This window comes from Micromys minutus (assembly GCF_963924665.1).
Source record: "Micromys minutus genome assembly, chromosome: 21".
Lineage (NCBI taxonomy): Eukaryota > Metazoa > Chordata > Mammalia > Rodentia > Muridae > Micromys > Micromys minutus.
In genome coordinates this window covers 48729038-48745598 of record NC_137956.1, presented here as the reverse complement: position 1 = coordinate 48745598, position 16561 = coordinate 48729038, and the positions used below count along the sequence as shown (strand labels likewise).

Below are 16561 nucleotides of genomic sequence, written 5' to 3'. Positions count from 1 at the left end.
ACTCATCACATGTTCACACATAAAATCAAACCATAAACTAAAATAGAAGTTTACAACAGAATATGTTCACATGCAGATCCATTAGGAGTGATTATCTGGCTAAACATCCATCACCTGTCTCAGCTCCACAGGCTCACTGAAGGTTTACAACCATAACTAAGTTATTAGTGAAGTTCTGTATAGATAAACCCAGTCAATATTTTATCCTCTGTTCTAGCACCTATAATAAATCATTAGTTCCCTTTTTATGACCTTTGGTTAATTGTTTTACAACCTCTTGGAATGTGCTTTGAGTAGGAGAAAGTCTGGTTACTGTCTAAGAGCAATTAACTGGTGACACTTGGGAGGCTGGCAGAGTTCTCAGTGCGGTTTTGACTGTCAGAAATGACCTAATAGCAGTTCCTCTATAAGAGCCTAATAATCAGTTATAATTTTAGGAATTCTTAAAGGATTGTCATTAAGACTTAAGTTATTTGTCGGCCCTCTTCCCCTCCTGCGGCAGGTGAGGTTGTCGCCGAGGAGCTAGAGAGGCGAAGGAGAGCGTAGACACTGGTATGGAGAGGGACATCCTGAAATCGGAGATTCTGCAGAAGTGGCAGCTGATAGAGGACGGGAACCTGCTGGTGGAAAATAAAAAGTACTTCAAACAGAGTAAGCACGCAAAAAAGGAAGAGAAAGCATACTTTGAAAGCTGTGGCTACAAGATACAGCCAAAAGAGGATGACCAGAAACCACTGACTTCATCAAACCCAGTGCTGGAACTTGAACTAGCAGAGGAAAAACTTCCTATGACTCTCTGCAAGAGGTCATCAGAAGACAGAGAGAGGAGAGCCAATGATACTGTTTGGGGAAACCGACTATGATGCTTTTCGGCGTTTAAGAAAAATAGAGATTCTTACACCAGAAGCTAACAAGGGCTCACGGAATGATCTGAAGGCAGCTTTGGCCAAGATTGACCAGCAGTACTCAAATAAAATCGTGGGTGGTCAGGAACCCGAAGAGGAGGACACACAAACGACCTGAAAGTTCACAAGGGAAACACCACCACTGAAGGATTAGAGGCACTGGGGGAGTCCTTAGGGAAAGGTGACAATCATAAGGGCATGGACATCATCACCAAGTTCCTGAAGGTTCTTCTTGGTGTTTGGGCTAAAGAATTGAATGCCAGAGAGGATTACGTGAAACGCAGCGTGCAGGGCAAACTGAAAAGTGCTACCCAGAAGCAGACCGAGTCCTACCTCAGACCGCTTTCCAGAAAGCTCTGGAAAAGGAATCTTCCTGCTGATATTAAAGAATCAATAACAGATATTAAGTTCATGTTGCAGAGAGACTACATGAAGGCGAATGGTACTTACCTTCAGATGGCTGTTGGAAATGCTCCCTGGCCTATTGCTGTCACCATGGTTGGTATCCATGCCAGAACTGGCAGGGAAAAGATTTTTTCCGGGCATGTTGCACATGTTTTAAATGATGAAACCCAACGGAAATACATTCAGGGACTGAAGAGGTTAATGACAATCTGCCAGAAGCACTTTCCTACTGACCCATTCAAATGTGTGGAGTATAACACGCTGTAAGGTCTGTGCACGGGGTGTGTAACGGCCTCTGCCTGCAGCCTGTGGATGTCCGGCCTTCCCACGGCAACAAGGGAGGGGTCCCACAGTGCAGCTCCACCCAGTGCAATTCTTGTTGACTCTGAGAACTGTGTTGACTTTCACATGGTATTGGACTGCAAACTAATTTGTGTGTCTTGGTTTCATTTTAATCATTTGAAAAATGAAGTTCTAAAGACGCTATCTGTAGTTTAAATGTGTAGACAACAACCATCACAGGAAAGGGGGTTTGGGATGACCATTCTCAAGATCCAAATGTGGCATTGGATACTTAGAAACATTTGAGGGTGGCTTGGAACTTTCTGTAAATTGTTGTGACTTACACATTTTTCTATGTGGTATTTATAGAAAATACTTTTTTGTATTTCAACAAACGCATGGGACCATTGAATGTCTCTTTACAATTTTTACATGTTCTTGTGTTTCAGTAAATATTAAAAAATAATGCTTTATTTCTTATTTGGCCCTGAGGTCTCACTCCTCAGGCCCAGTTTTAGTTTGGAGCCATGGCTCACCTCTGTCGCCCGATCTGAGCCACCACCACGGCCCAACTTGTCCGAGCAACTCCCTTCCCTGATGGTTTTGTACTACCTGTTCTCTGCCTCTGTCCTGGGGTGTTTCTCTACCCACAAATCCCACATAAATACAACTCTACAGCCAGATAGCTTTTCATACAGGTTTATATATCCAACTCTCAATCCACAAACCCTCTACACAAGATTATACCAAATAGACAAAGATACAAACTGCCCTTCTAAATGAGATATTAGACCTATAAATCCTTAAAGTTCATAACTATTTAACGCCAATCAATCCCACCTGGGTCCAGCTGGTCCTTGGGAACCTCCATGTTGCCACGACCTTCACCCTGGTTTTCTGACCTCTTCAGACCTCTCCTTCCTCCACCTCCCTTGCCCCACCCAGTCACTGACTTTCCTTTATTTTACTAAATGGGAAGGTTCAGATGAAGTCACCTCTTGAGTACGTAACTAGGCAGCCCTTCTTGGGGAAGTGGAATTAACATTAAAATACAAACAGCTTCAGTACAATCTATATTCTTGGACTTTTCACCATCTTGCAACAGAGTGTATGTTCCTGTTAATTGTTTTTCTTCTTGTATTTCAGACTTGCTTTTCTTTCTAAGCAGAGTGTGTTTGTCACCTTTCTAGACAGACAGAATTAATAGATAGGTTGAAAGCAAAGATGGCTACTATACCAGCATAAGTTCAAAACACCAGTGCATCTAGGCCAGAGTGAGGAAGTGGGAGGGAGCTGAGTGTGGCAGCCGGAGGGTTCCTGGCTTCCCTGTGCCTCACTCAGGCCTCACAAAGCGAGGACTTGCCCTAGGTCATATGAAGTAGAGCTTTGATCACTGTGATCACTCAGTGCCGTGGTGCTGAGAGGTCGGGACTAATTCAGTGATCTGTGCAGATGGGTTGTTACCTGACAAGTTGAATGTGGTGTCAGAGAAGGAAGAGGGGGTGAGCCAAATCAGGACTGACAGCTTCTCAGCTCCTGCTCTAACTACAGCTGGGCAAGTGCTTCCATCTCCCTGAGCTCTTAACTTCCTTATCTGACAGTGATGATAAGAACCCAAACCTCACTTTCCTATTGTGTAAGATGCTGAGCCCACTGCCTAAAGGAGGACAAGAGATCATCGTTGCTTATTTCAGTGTAGACCGAGGGCCTTTATGGGGCCCTGTGGCTACAATGGGATAGATGGTATGTACTCGTGTAACAGCGATGACGGTTTATTAGCAACAATAGTAGGAAAGGATGGAATCATTGTTAGGTTTTTCCTGTCCTTGCTTTTAGCATGTCCAAGTTTAGAAGTGCAGAGAGCGGGGCCTGGAGGCTGCTGTAGGCAGTTCAGATTCACACTTGGTTATGCTGCTCCTTTTGAGAGAGAAAGTTACTTTGGCTACTTAGGGGCCAATGTGTGCATAGATGGGTAGCTGCTGCCAGTTCCTTGCAGGGTGGTGGCTGGCTTGGTTGAATCAGTGTTCTCTTGCACCACAGCTGAAGCCTTTTCTTAGGATCAAGCCAGAACTTAGGGGCACTTGACAAAGAAGAAACTTCCATGAGATACCTAGCAAAACCCTATTGTGACATGCGGCTTTGTTATAAAGGTTTTCTTTATAAATGCTATTGGAAATGCCCCAATCACTCATTCTTTATCTACTGTTAGGTCTCACAGCATGGTAAGTCATTTTATGTTGTCTTCCTTTCTGTTAATATTCCACATGAAGAAGGAACTGCCGTATGACATCTATACTCCTAAAATTGATCTGTGTGGGCTGGGGTTTTGTTTAGTTAATTTGTTTTTTTGAGACTGTTACGTTTGCAGAGTGAGTATGGATTCTACAGGACTGTGGCTTTAGCTGTTCTGAATTTGGGTGGAGAGAAACAAGTTCAACTATGTGGCTCTCAATGAAGTCTTTCATGAACAAAATTAAAAAGCTATGTAAATTAAAGAAGCTATCTAGATACTCCTGGGGCATGTAGAACAATGATCTTTCCTTCAAGCCAGACATTTTACTTCTGCATGTACTATACTTTGTTTCAAGACTTTAAAATAAAGAGATAACTTTCCTTTAAAAAGAAGTCATGTGTCTATATAGCTTCAGTACAAGACAGTACATCTTCATTGATCTGCAGAGATCTGCTATAAAGGGGTGTGCTATTACTTAATGATTGTTATATATGTTTAATAAATGAGAAAAGCATATTAATAGCAGGGATCTTTCCTAAAATGAATCCCTTACAGCCTTGCTGAATAAGGGCGAATCTGTCGCAGATTATATAATAATCTGAGGCGGCCATCTCAGGATGGTCACCTTCTGGTTATTAGCTTGTCCCGTTATGGCTCCTGACACTTGTGTGTGTCCAATTATTCATCATGAGAGCAGTGGTTGGTCATCGGGAGCAGTCATTTAAATGAAGGACCAGTAAAAAGTTACACTGAAATCTGTTTCTCTTTTAACATGGAGCTGCGAGCCAGGCAAACCTGTTTGTCCTTAGTATTAAAGAGACCCAGCAGTTTTTAAGTAACTAATGAATTGACTGATGAACACACTTGTAGATTACCTTGGGGTAAGGAGCTAGTTACCTGTTCTCTAGTTGTCAAATTACATTTATAGTTTAGCCATCAATGACCGGAGACCTGAGAAGGATAAATTGTAATCTAAATGGCTTATGTATCAAGATGACAGACTAGTCCATATCCCATTAAACAAGACAGTGGCCCCAGGCTCCTGCATCTCTATGGCACTGAGGGTAGTCTGGCCATCAGGTTCAGAAGATGAGGTGGCTTTTCCTGTGGACGAGGGACTGACCTCACCTTGTCTACAGTACTGGCCGTGTGGCAATCAGTTCTCCAGTGTCCCGTTTATTCACAGCTCAGGCCCTGACAACAGGCAAGGCATGAGGACAGTTAAGCCCACTGGTTATACCACAAACCAGGTGGTGACCTTTTTGGTTATGCCAGTCTCCTTCTTGGAGACCTTGGGAGTCACTGTTAGGATTTGGGAGTTTCCATTGTAAGTTTAAACATTAAAGGCCATATTCAGATCCGACAGGTTTGAGGGCTACTTCCTACCAGGCGTATCTGAGTTAAGCAATGTCTGTTTTAATTATCTGTTCCAAACTATACCTTGCAAACATAAAACTGGAGGCCAAGTAAAGCTCAGTCTTGCAATTAGTTATATTAGTATTTAGCATGAACATATTAAACTAAACAGATATAGTTTTGAACATGTTAAAGGCTTTGATCATTTTTTTAGGTTAATATCAACTTGTGTTTTTTAAATAGTTTTTATGAGACTAGGACATTATGCTTCCTAGTTTTGAGCTGAAGCGCTTGTTAATATCAGAACTAAAACTTTCATCTATAAACAGTTCATAAAGAGACTGGGAACTTTTCTGATCTTTATATGTGCTTATCTTTATAAAACATAAGCTTTCTGTATGAGTTAATTTATTAAAAACCTGCAGCTTGTAAAAATCTAAAGTGTATTATAGCTTAATAGCAGCAAAAACAGGACTAAGCATATTTTAACCCTTTTAATCTTGTAAACCTCTGAAATTTTAAGGTTAAATCTCTCAATTGTGTTTTTGTAATATTAACATAAAACACCTAAGTAAAGACACAGAACATAAGCGTAATTTGCAGAAGGCAAAACCAGGTTCTGACAGAGAAAAAAATGAGCGTTTCTAAACTTAACACCAAGTGGGATATTTTCCCGTTGCAAAGCTTGGCTGCCGGCAAGAAAAGCTCCTGTGTACAGATGGATGGAAGGGCAGCTTTAACCCCTCGGTAGAGAAACATTGTTTCAAATCCTACCTTCTATAAGTCTGGTTTTTAACAGGGCAGGAGTTACATAAAAAGATTATCCCACTTTACGAGGATCTTTGGAGACCCATGTTCTTGGTCCCCTCATGCTGTGTTGCTGGCCTAGAGTGGCTCAAACCCTGCCTTACTCCTTTTAAGCCAACATTTTGTTACAGATTTTTAACCATACATAATAACTTATAAACCAATCAACTATAACCAGGACGTGAAGAACTTAGCAAGCTTATACATTTAAGACCAGTCAGAAATAAGGATGTAGTGGCCACACACATATACATTTAAGATAGATAGAGTAAACTTTCCTTCCTTTTCTTTGTTGTCATATAAGGGAGGAGAATCTTGCAACTGCTGAGTCCAACTGACACCGGGTTTCCCTAAGGTGTTAGCTCCTGTTGCAGGTGCAGGACCCCAAGAACAGTGCTGGATTATAAATTTTTATTGTCTAGATTCAGCCTTTTTTGTTGCTTTTTTTCTAAGTCAGGGGTGAATGGCCAGCAGACGAAGTTTGGCCCATTTTTCCAAATAGGAAACACAGCGCAACCACCAACTGAACAAAGCGGAAGTCACAAGCTAACAGACACAGACAGGCTAGCATGTCAAGGACAACTAATAGGGTTGGAGAGAAGGAAGGGACCCAGATGTCCCACCAGAGGGACCAGGATCAGAGCCAGGCATTCCATCAGTGGGAACCAGAGAGGAAACGGGAGTCTGGGAGACTCCTCTGATCCTAGGGGCCTCAACCACATCCAGCTTCTCCTCCTTTGGGTCTCAGACTGCTCCACAGAATGGACCAGGTCAGGTTAGAGGTTCACCGGCAGGGGTCCCAAGCACAGGTTACAGGTGGCAGTGCTTGGCTTGCAGGCCAAGGAACCCAATGTTAGGTTTGGAGTGAAGCCTAAAGATTCGGTCACTTCAGATACAGAAGCTTAAAAATGGACGCTGGATTTTCTGAGCATGTAGGAAGGCAGCCGAGTCAGGATCTGAACCCCAACCCCAAAGGGAGATTGTACAACATTTTTATAGGAATGGGAACAAAAAGTAAAGAGAGCAGGTGGGCTGTTGCATTGACCAATTAGTGTTGGTGACTGGGCCTTATCCGGATCACCTGGTTTCAGGGTCCGTGAGTCAGCTTTTGAAGCCACGTCCCTCCAGGGCTCTGGTCTGGAATTTTGGAATAAGGGGACAAAGCAGTGGGCAGATTGCCCACAGTCAACTGAGTCAAGACAAGCAGCACATTTACAACTTGTGTGTCGTAGTTTAGATACCGGGTAACAGCGTCTTCCCACTGACACCCAGGTTCACAGACAAACATCCGAGGAAGTGGGACAGGAGTGGGGTCTGGGTCCTGGGAACATGAAGTCCGATTTGACCCTGCCAGCAAAGAGGACTCATGGCTGAACTCGGGCAACTATCTCCTAACATGTCCTATTCTTAAAATAATAAACACGCTAAATAAATTGTCTTCAACAATCCTAGACAGGATGTTGGGAAAATATAACTCGGAAGTACTATGCTTGGGCCAGGTGAGTGGTGCATGCCTGTGATCTCAGCTGTTGGGAGGCTAATTCAGATCATTGTGGGTACCAGCCAGCTGGGGCTCGTAACAATCCTGTCTCAAGAGCAAAAGCAGGAGGCTGTAGAGATGGCTCAGTGACTAAGAATACTTGTTCTTGCAGAGGACTCAAGTTTGGTTCCTTGTACCCCTTGGTGGCTCACATCCATTTGTACCTCTAGGTTGAGAGGATCTAATGTCCCCTTGTGACATCTGCAGGCAAAATGCACGCATGTACTACATATACATACCCACAGGCAAAACACCCACACACAACAGCAGGACTGGCAAGATGGTCCGGGGGTAGAGACACTTGGGTGCCAAGCCTGACAACTGGAACTCGATACTAAGATGTGACATGATAGAGAATCAACTTCTCCAACTTGCTCTCTGGTGTCCACATGCATGCCATGGCCCAAATGTGTGTGCGCGCACACACACCTAGAATATAGAAATATCTATTACAACAACAACAACAACAAAAACTGTCCAATAGCCATTTTTCCTAATAAGCAAATGAAAATATGTTCACATCCTTTGTGGAAGAAATGTACAAAAAAACTATCCCCTACAAAGGCTAAATCAAGATACAGCTATGGAGAGCTAGAGCCCTAACATGGCTGGTGGGAATGGATTGTGGCGTAGCCATTATGGGGAAAGGTTTGAAAGTTCCTCAAAAAAAAAAAAAAAAAAAAAAAAAAAAAAAAGGTAAAGATAGGTGGGCCAGCTAGTTTTATGTCAACTTGACCCAAATTAGAGTCATCTGAAAGGAGGGAGCCTGAATTGAGAAAATGCCTCCACAAGATCCAGGTGTAAGGCATTTTATTCATGAGTGGTTGATCAGCGAGGTCCCAGCCCATTGTGGGTGGGGCTATTCCATGGCTGGTGGTCCTGGGTTCTATAAGAAAGTAGGCTGAGCAGGCCATGCAGAGGTAGCCAGTGAGCAGCACCAGTCCATGGTCTCTGCTTCAGTTCCTGTCTCGAGGTTCCTGCCCTGTTTGCGTTCCTGCCCAGAGTACCTTTGTTGATGAGCAGTGCTGCGGAAGTGTGAGCCAAATGAATTCTCTCCTCAACCTGCTTTTTGGTCACGGTGTTTCCTCATAGCAGCAGAAGCCCTGCCAAAGGCAAGTTGGTACCAGAAGCAGGGAGGGTGTTGCTGTGGTGGACCTGACCGTGTTTTGGGAAGGACAGTAGAAAGACTTTGGAACGTGGGCCTCGGGAAGGCATTGGTTCAAAGAGCTCAGTGAGTTATGTGGGAGCCTGGGAGAGAGGAATGCTGGGGGCAATGCAGATGGTGGAGGTGTGGCTTGTAGCATTTCAGACGGAAGATTAAAGACTGTCTAGGCCATTTGTTACTTTGAGTTATGATTCTCTGGCTTTGGTTAGCTGAGGTCAAAGAATTGCTTATGATTAACAAGATAGCAGGTCTACTAAAGTGAAACCTTTTGTGTTGCAGGGTTACTCGGTGCTGGTAAGCTGGACCTGAGGAATGCTGTGAGACCAGCGTTGTTGAGGTGTGATCTAGAAAATGTTTGCGACTTGGCACACAGATTGCAACGGTGGCCAAGATTGTACCTCATGCTAGCCGCCGAACTGGGTAGTTTAAGACTCACCCAGGTGGTACTGCTTTTCAAGGGGTCATGGACAGCGGCTGAGGCTTAGCTCTGTGAGGCCAGGAGGGGACACTGGTGAATGGTGGTGATGGTCCAGGACTGGACTGAAGGGGTCAAGCAAGAAAGCTGAGGCTGGGCACCGTGAAGGGAGTCTGTGAGAGTCTACTGGTGAGTGTGCATGGTTGGAGAAGACCCCACACTTCGGAGATACGAGAGAAACAGCTTGGGAACAGAGCCAGTCAGAACCTGGAAGATGAGTTGTGTGTCCATCTGGGGGGCAGAGCTGGAGGAGTGACACACCCCTTTGGAGAAGCCCAGAAGATCGTGAGTCCCAGATACTGGACATCGAGTTGTTTGCACTGTCGGAGTTTGGTGTTGCTTTGTTTAGACCAAGACTGTGCCCAGGTGTTCCCTCTTGAAATAAGAAAGTATTTAATTTTCCTTCTACTGGAGCCCATGGTTGAGACTTCAGAGTCTCTGGATATAGAAAGAAATTGGCTATTTTAAAGGGACTGAAATTTTAGTGTTTAAATTTGTAAAAATTGTGTGGCTCTTAAAGTTAATCTGTTTTGTTTTTCCATTAACTTATCTACTTCCTGACTGGACCCCCTCACATGGCCCCTCTCCCTTTTCCTTTTTCCCATTTACCTTTGAGAAGGAGGTTCCTTCTGGGTACCAACCCACCTGGCACTTCAGATCCCTGAGGATTTGGGCCATTTTCTCTCACAGGCCAAACAAGACACCCAGTTAGGGGAACGGTATCTACAGGCAGGCAACAGAGCCAGGGACAGCCCCAACTCCAGTTGTTGAATGAAGACCAAGCTGAACATTGTTACATATGTGCAGGAGGCCTAGGTCCAGCCCTTGTATGCTGTTTGGTGTTTCAGTCTCTGGGAGCCCCCTAAGTTATGTTCTTAATGTAAAATCTTGCGGATGAATAAGGCCGGAAGGGTTTCCCCCCAACAGTTGAAGGGGAGCTATTGCTAAAGTTGTTGCCTGCCTGTGGATCCTGTTCCCAAAGCTGGACTTCCTTGTTTGGCTTAAGTGGGAAAATATGCACCTAGTTCTACAGGGATTTAATGTGTTGAGAATTGATAACCCAGGGTGGGCCTTCCACCGTCTGGGAGAAGGGGATGAGGGGAGGGGCTGTGTGAGGAGGGCTGGAGGAAGGGGGTAGCGATCAGAATTTAAATGAATAAATGATGAAAAAAGGAAAGGAAGGGTTGTGGCTTAATAGTGATGTGTTTGTGTGTTAACTGACAAGGTCAGTTGTGCTGGCTAGTCTTACATCAACTTGAAACAAGCTAGAGTTTTCTGAAAGGAAGGGAGTCTTGACTGAGAAAATGCTTCCTTAAGACCCAGCTGTAACATGTTTTTTTAAATGAGTCTTCAATCTGGGAAGGACCAGCCGATTGTGGTGCTATTCCTGGGCTGGTAGTCCCGGGTTCTCTAAGAAAGCAGACTGAGCAAGCCAGGAGGCACCCCTCCTCCTTGCAGGATCCTGCCCTGCTTGAGTTCTCGATCTGACCTCCTTGGATGAGGAACAGTGCTGTGAAATGTGAAATGTAAGGCAAATGAACCCTTTCCTTCCTGCCTCGTCAGCTGGATTCAGCAGGTAGCAAGGTGTTCTTTGATACTGCAACAGGGAAAACTGAGGAGAGTTCTGTCTATAAAGTTTGTAGCCACTACATTTTAATTTCTGACTAGTCTTAAATCTTAACTCCTGCCCTGTTAAAAACCAGACTTATAGAAGGTAGGATTTGAAACAATGTTTCTCTACCGAGGGGTTAAAGCTGCCCCTCTATCCATCTGTACACAGGAGCTTTTCTTGCCGGCAGCCAAGCTTTGCAACGAGAAAATATCCCACTTGGTGTTAAGTTTAGAAACGCTAATATTTTTTATTGTCAGAACCTGGTTTTGCCTTCTGCAAATTACGCTTATGTTCTGTGTCTTAGGAGTTTTATGTTAATATTACAAAAACACAATTGAGAGATTTTATACTTTTAAAAAAATTTTTGGTGGCTTGCAAAATTAAAGGTTAAGGATCACTGCTTTAACAATGTGCTTAGACTTGATTTTTTTTTTTTTTTTTTTTGTAAATTAGACCATGCAGGAAACTATAACAATATACACATATAAATGTCAGAATAGTTCCCAGTCTCTTTATTGTTTATAGATCAAAGTTTTATTTTGATATAAGAAACCATGGAACCTAAAGTCCTAGTCTCAAAGCCACTGTAGTTAAAAAAAAAAAAAAGTTGACAGTCGGTCTCCTTAAATGATCAAAGCCTTTACTATGTTCAGAAATACATTTGAAGTCATACGAAATGCGGATACAATTATAAAATTAAATGTTTACTCTCCCAGTTAATGTTTGCAATGTACAGTTTAGGACAGATAAGTAAAATGGACATAGTTTAACTCATATGCTTGGAAGTAGCTCTCAAACCTGTCAGAGATCTGAGTATGGCATTAATATGTTTAAACTTATCGAGACAGACGCCCAAATCCTAACAGTGAGCCACCACCAAGGTCTCCAAGAAGAGATGGGCACAGCCACAAAGGTCACCACCTGGGTTGTGATGTGGTGACCACTGGGCTTAACTGCCCCAATGCTTCACTCACTGCCAAGACCTGGCCTGAGCCTGGGCAGAGGCCATGGGAGAACTGACTGCCCCAAGTATGGACTTTAATACAACGGTAATACTAACATACATCCTTTTGTAGACTAAAATTCACAGAAGCTTCAGGGAACCAAAAAACTGTAAGACTTGGATCTACCAGCCACATACACATGGAATTCAGTTTGAACACACCTGCCTAGTCTTGACAATGGGATTTCCCCCTTGGTCTTGGAATTCCTTACCTTCCCCAGTTCCCAGGCAATGTTGCCTTCTGTCCCTAGTCTCTATGTCTCAGCAGATTGTCACCTGGCTGACAGACCACCTGTGGACTGAAGCTGCCGAGCCCTGGACTTGCTGGAAGCTGCTGTAAACCAGTCCAGCTGACGGGACGGCTCCCTGTCTTCCAGCAGGGTTAGCCAATCGGCTGCTCCTGATAGATGCCGCATTGCAGCCTCTGGCCTTTCAGCCTCCCTGGGCCCCCAGGAACAGCATCCCACTGTCAGCTGGAAGGGTTACAGAAGACAGTACTTAGTCCCTGGTGCCACCTAACAGGCTGAAATGCTAAGTCAAAGATGTGATTCAGGTACATAGAGTCGGGGGTGGGGGTGTTAGGAGGTCGTTTCCTGAGTCCAGCCATCTCGGAAATGAGTTCCTCTTTGCTGGCAGGGTCAAATCGGACTTCATGTTCCCAGGACCCAGACCCCACTCCTGTCCCGCTTCCTCGGATGTTTGTCTGTGAACCTGGGTGTCAGTGGGAAGACGCTGTTACCCGGTATCTAAACTACGACACACAAGTTGTAAATGTGCTGCTTGTCTTGACTCAGTTGACTGTGGGCAATCTGCCCACTGCTTTGTCCCCTTATTCCAAAATTCCGGACCAGAGCCCTGGAGGGACGTGGCTTCAAAAGCTGACTCACGGACCCTGAAACCAGGTGACCCGGATAAGGCCCAGTCACTGTTAACTGGTCAATGCAACAGTGCACCCCACTCCCCCTGCTTCGTGTTCCATTTCTATAAAGTTATACAACCTCCCTTTGGGGATGGGGTTCAGATCCCAAACCTGTCCCCTCTGAATGCTCAGAAAATAAAGCTTCCGTGTCTGAAGTGAGTTTTCTCAGCTTCTACTCTGAACCCTACCAGAGGCACACACAAAGACCAGAACCACTTTGAGGGAATCGATATCCTTCATAGGACATTTGACTGTGGATTCCCCCCCCCCCCCCTTTTTGACAAAGGGCTTCATTGTGTTGTAGCCTTGGCTGACTAGGAACTCACTTTGTAGACCCAGCTGGCCTTGAGCTCAGATTCAACTGACTCTGCCTCCTTAGTGCTGGCTAAAGGTGTATGCAACCCGCTCTGGGTTAGCTTGGTCTTGCAGGATACGAAGTGTGAGAGAGAAGGCCAAAAGCTAGCATCCCTTGTTTCTGTCTGAGCACTTGGGTTCGGGTCTCTGCATACGCTTGGCAGCTCATAACTATTTAACCCCATTTCCAGGGGATCCAGTACTCTCTCCTGGCTTCCCACAGGAGTCAGGGTCACATATAGAAACATACAGGAAAACCCCATACAAATAAGGTAAACAAAACAGGAAGTAGGGCTCCAGATGCACTTCAGTGGGTGGTATAGTGATCACAGCTTGGGCACGAGCACCAGAGAGGAGCCACAGCAAGCCGTGAGTGGGGCCAGCTGTGCCAGGGTCTGTTCCAGTGAACGCTCACGTGTGCTGACCTCTGCTTCCTGGCTCACGGTCACGCATGTCCAGTAATGAGTGTTCAGTAGTGAGCTTTCCCTGCACTCAGAAATAGGGGTCAGCACTTCCAGTTTCGTGGCCCAGCAGCCACGAAACCCTGGGTTAGACCCCAGCACCATATAAAACAGCCAGTGGCACACATCTGTAATCTCCTTGCTCAGGGAAGTCAAGGAAGGATTAAATTTAAGGTTATCCTCAAGGCCAGCCTGGGCTACAGGAGACCATGTCTCAATTAAAAAAATAAAGAAGGGATTTTTAGCTTTTTCAGCTCTTACAAATCTACAGCTGAGGTAGCCTACTTGATATATGCATGCAACCTGCCTGTCCCCAGGCCACATGCATGCAACCTGCCTGTCCCCAGAGTGCATCACAATGACAGAACGCTATATTCAGCAGATGGCAGTAGCACAGAGCAGATTTTTGCATTGGTTTACATTCTCAGTGTTGTAGGTGTGGGACGCAGCACCGGGGTCTAAGCTCTGCCTGAAGGCAGCATTACATAGTCCAGAGCCGAATGCCCTCCTGCAGTGAGCCCATCTTCAAACTTCTCCCATGGACCCTTTCGCCGAGAACTGGAAGTGCTGACCCCTATTTCTGAGTGCAGGGAAAGCTCACTACTGAACACTCATTACTGGACACGCGTGACCGTGAGCCAGGAAGCAGAGGTCAGCACCCGTGAGCGTTCACTGGAACAGACCCTGGCACAGCTGGCCCCACTCACGGCTTGCTGTGGCTCCTCTCTGGTGCTCGTGCCCAAGCTGTGATCACTATGCCAACCAACCGCAAAGTGAAATTGCAGGCATGACAACAGATGCCGGGCTTCCCCAAGGGAGGTGGGGATGATGGCTCAGGGACTCGGGAATTATTAGAAAGTCTCTGAGGAAATGAGGGTCTGGCAGAACGTCTGCTTGCAGCTGAAGGGAAGAAAGGCAGCCGCACAAGGAAGCTGCAGGAGGGTCCTGGAGAAGCCCTTGACCACTTTGCAGAGTTTGGCTGTAGGAAGCTGGGCAAGATGCTCAATGTGGCTCCCAGAACCCATCTGGCAGCTCACAACCATCAGCAACTCCAGTCCCAGGGAAAACCCAGCGTCCTCTTCCGGTTCCTGTGGGCACCACGTGCATATGGAACATGCATACACATGCCATAAAAATAATTCAATCTTAAAAGGAAAAAAACCCAGCCGTGAAGGTCACCTAAGGAGCAAAGGTGTCAGAGTTAGCTGTCTTTTTTAAATGTATCTTACTTTTAATTATTTGTATGTGTGTGGGTGTATTCGGGTGAGCGCAGACAGCGGTACAGGCTGGAGGCGGGCATCGGGTCCCCTAGAGCTGGAGTCAGAGGTGGGCTACCGCACGGGGCATTGAGGACCAAGCTCCAGTACTCTGTAGGGGCAGAGTGGGCTCTAACCATCTTCCTGCCCCAGTAGCTGTGTTACGTTTGCCTTCTGGAAAAACAGTGAACCCCAAACAGGTCTTGATTTATCCTTCTATCCTTCCTAAACTGTCCCTAGATGTAATTATAATAAAAATATGGCCAAATGTATAATAATTCAAAGATCTTAAGCTTCAGTTTTTTAAAATGAAGCCTCCATCTGCCCCCTTATTCTCACTGCGTATTATAAAATGCCACGTCCCATTGAAGTAGATTTGCCTTAAGTGGTCTTTTTCCCCAGGACCCATTTTATCATCAAATAGACGTTCGCTAAGCCTTCAATCTTCCCCATCAAAGTTTTAGACCCCACAAGGCGTGAAAGCGCCCCAGATGTGTTGTGTGCTTAGTGAAGATTATGAATTTGGCTTCAAAATTGCTAACCCTGCTCCCTTGTGGGACAGAGTGGAGCCTGGAGGAGAGGAAATGTCTCTTCTGTCTTCTCCCTGTGACACAGAGGAACCAGTTCCCCAGGGCTTGCTGAGACCAGCTCAGCAGTGGCCACAGCTACTGAGAGTCAGGGATGGAGCTGGCTCAGCACCACAGAACTGACAAGGAGAGCGGCAGGAGAAAGGTACAGGAAGCCCTCAGGCGGGACAGCACAGGCAGGAGCAAAGAGAAACCAGAGAAGTTGGTGGAAGCTCACCTGTCCTGAAGTACTGAGAGAAAGGGTTAGAGTGGGATGTTGTAAATTACCCACCACATAGGGAAATGTGAGGCTCTCAGGGGGATTCTCTAAGGTTTGGGATTCAGCTAGGGGTGGTAGTAGCCGGCTGTTATCATAGCACTTGGGAGGCAGGAGGCTCAGGAGTTCAAAGTCAGCCTCAGCTATGTAATGTCTGGAGGGACATGAGACTCTGTCTCAACAAAGAACCCCAAACAAAAAGCAAACACTGAGAGGCTAGAGAGATGGCTCAGGACATAAAGGTGTCCTTCACCATGGCTGGCGACCTAAGTTATATTCCTGGGGCCCATGGGGTAAAAGAGAATCACTTCCTGTGAGTGTCCTGTGATTTCCACGTGTTGTGTTAATGCATGCCTGCCCATAGCATACACACACATACACAACACACACATATACACACATAACACACATATACAACATGCACACACATAGACATATATAATACACAACACACACATGCAGAACATACAACACACACGTGTATAACATGCACACTCATAGACATAGACACACCACACACATGGATCACTATAATAAAAGATGACTATAATAAACGTTTTATAGGTTTGAGATTGGGCTGGTGAGATGCTTTAGTGTGTAAAGGCATTTGCCACCGAGCCTGATGACCTGAGTTCAAACCCCAGCAGTACATGGTAGAAGAGATCGAATCCCCACAAACTGTACCCTGACCTCCACAGGTACACACACGTTTGCATATGTATGTGCAAACACATGCTAAATAAAAAGGGTTGAGATTAAAGATACAAAAAAAAAAGCTTCAATGGGATATGGTAACAATGAGGATGATTTTGCTGTTTAGAAGGAACCGGTTTATCAGGCTGTGCGGGACAGGTAGCATGGTACAGACTACATGCTTAGTATGACTGAGGTCCTGGGTTTAATCTCTGCGGTGTGTGTGTGACTGAGAGAAAGAACACCCACAAA

General features: G+C 45.3%; 1 pseudogene across 1 annotated transcript; it reads left to right on the top strand.

The window, feature by feature from the left end:
* The first annotated feature begins 554 nt into the window (after window positions 1-554).
* On the top strand, window positions 555-1577 carry LOC308434430 (pre-mRNA-splicing factor 18-like; annotated as a pseudogene). Its single transcript has one exon. The product of its transcript is annotated as a pre-mRNA-splicing factor 18-like (transcript).
* Window positions 1578-16561: the final 14984 nt, after the last annotated feature.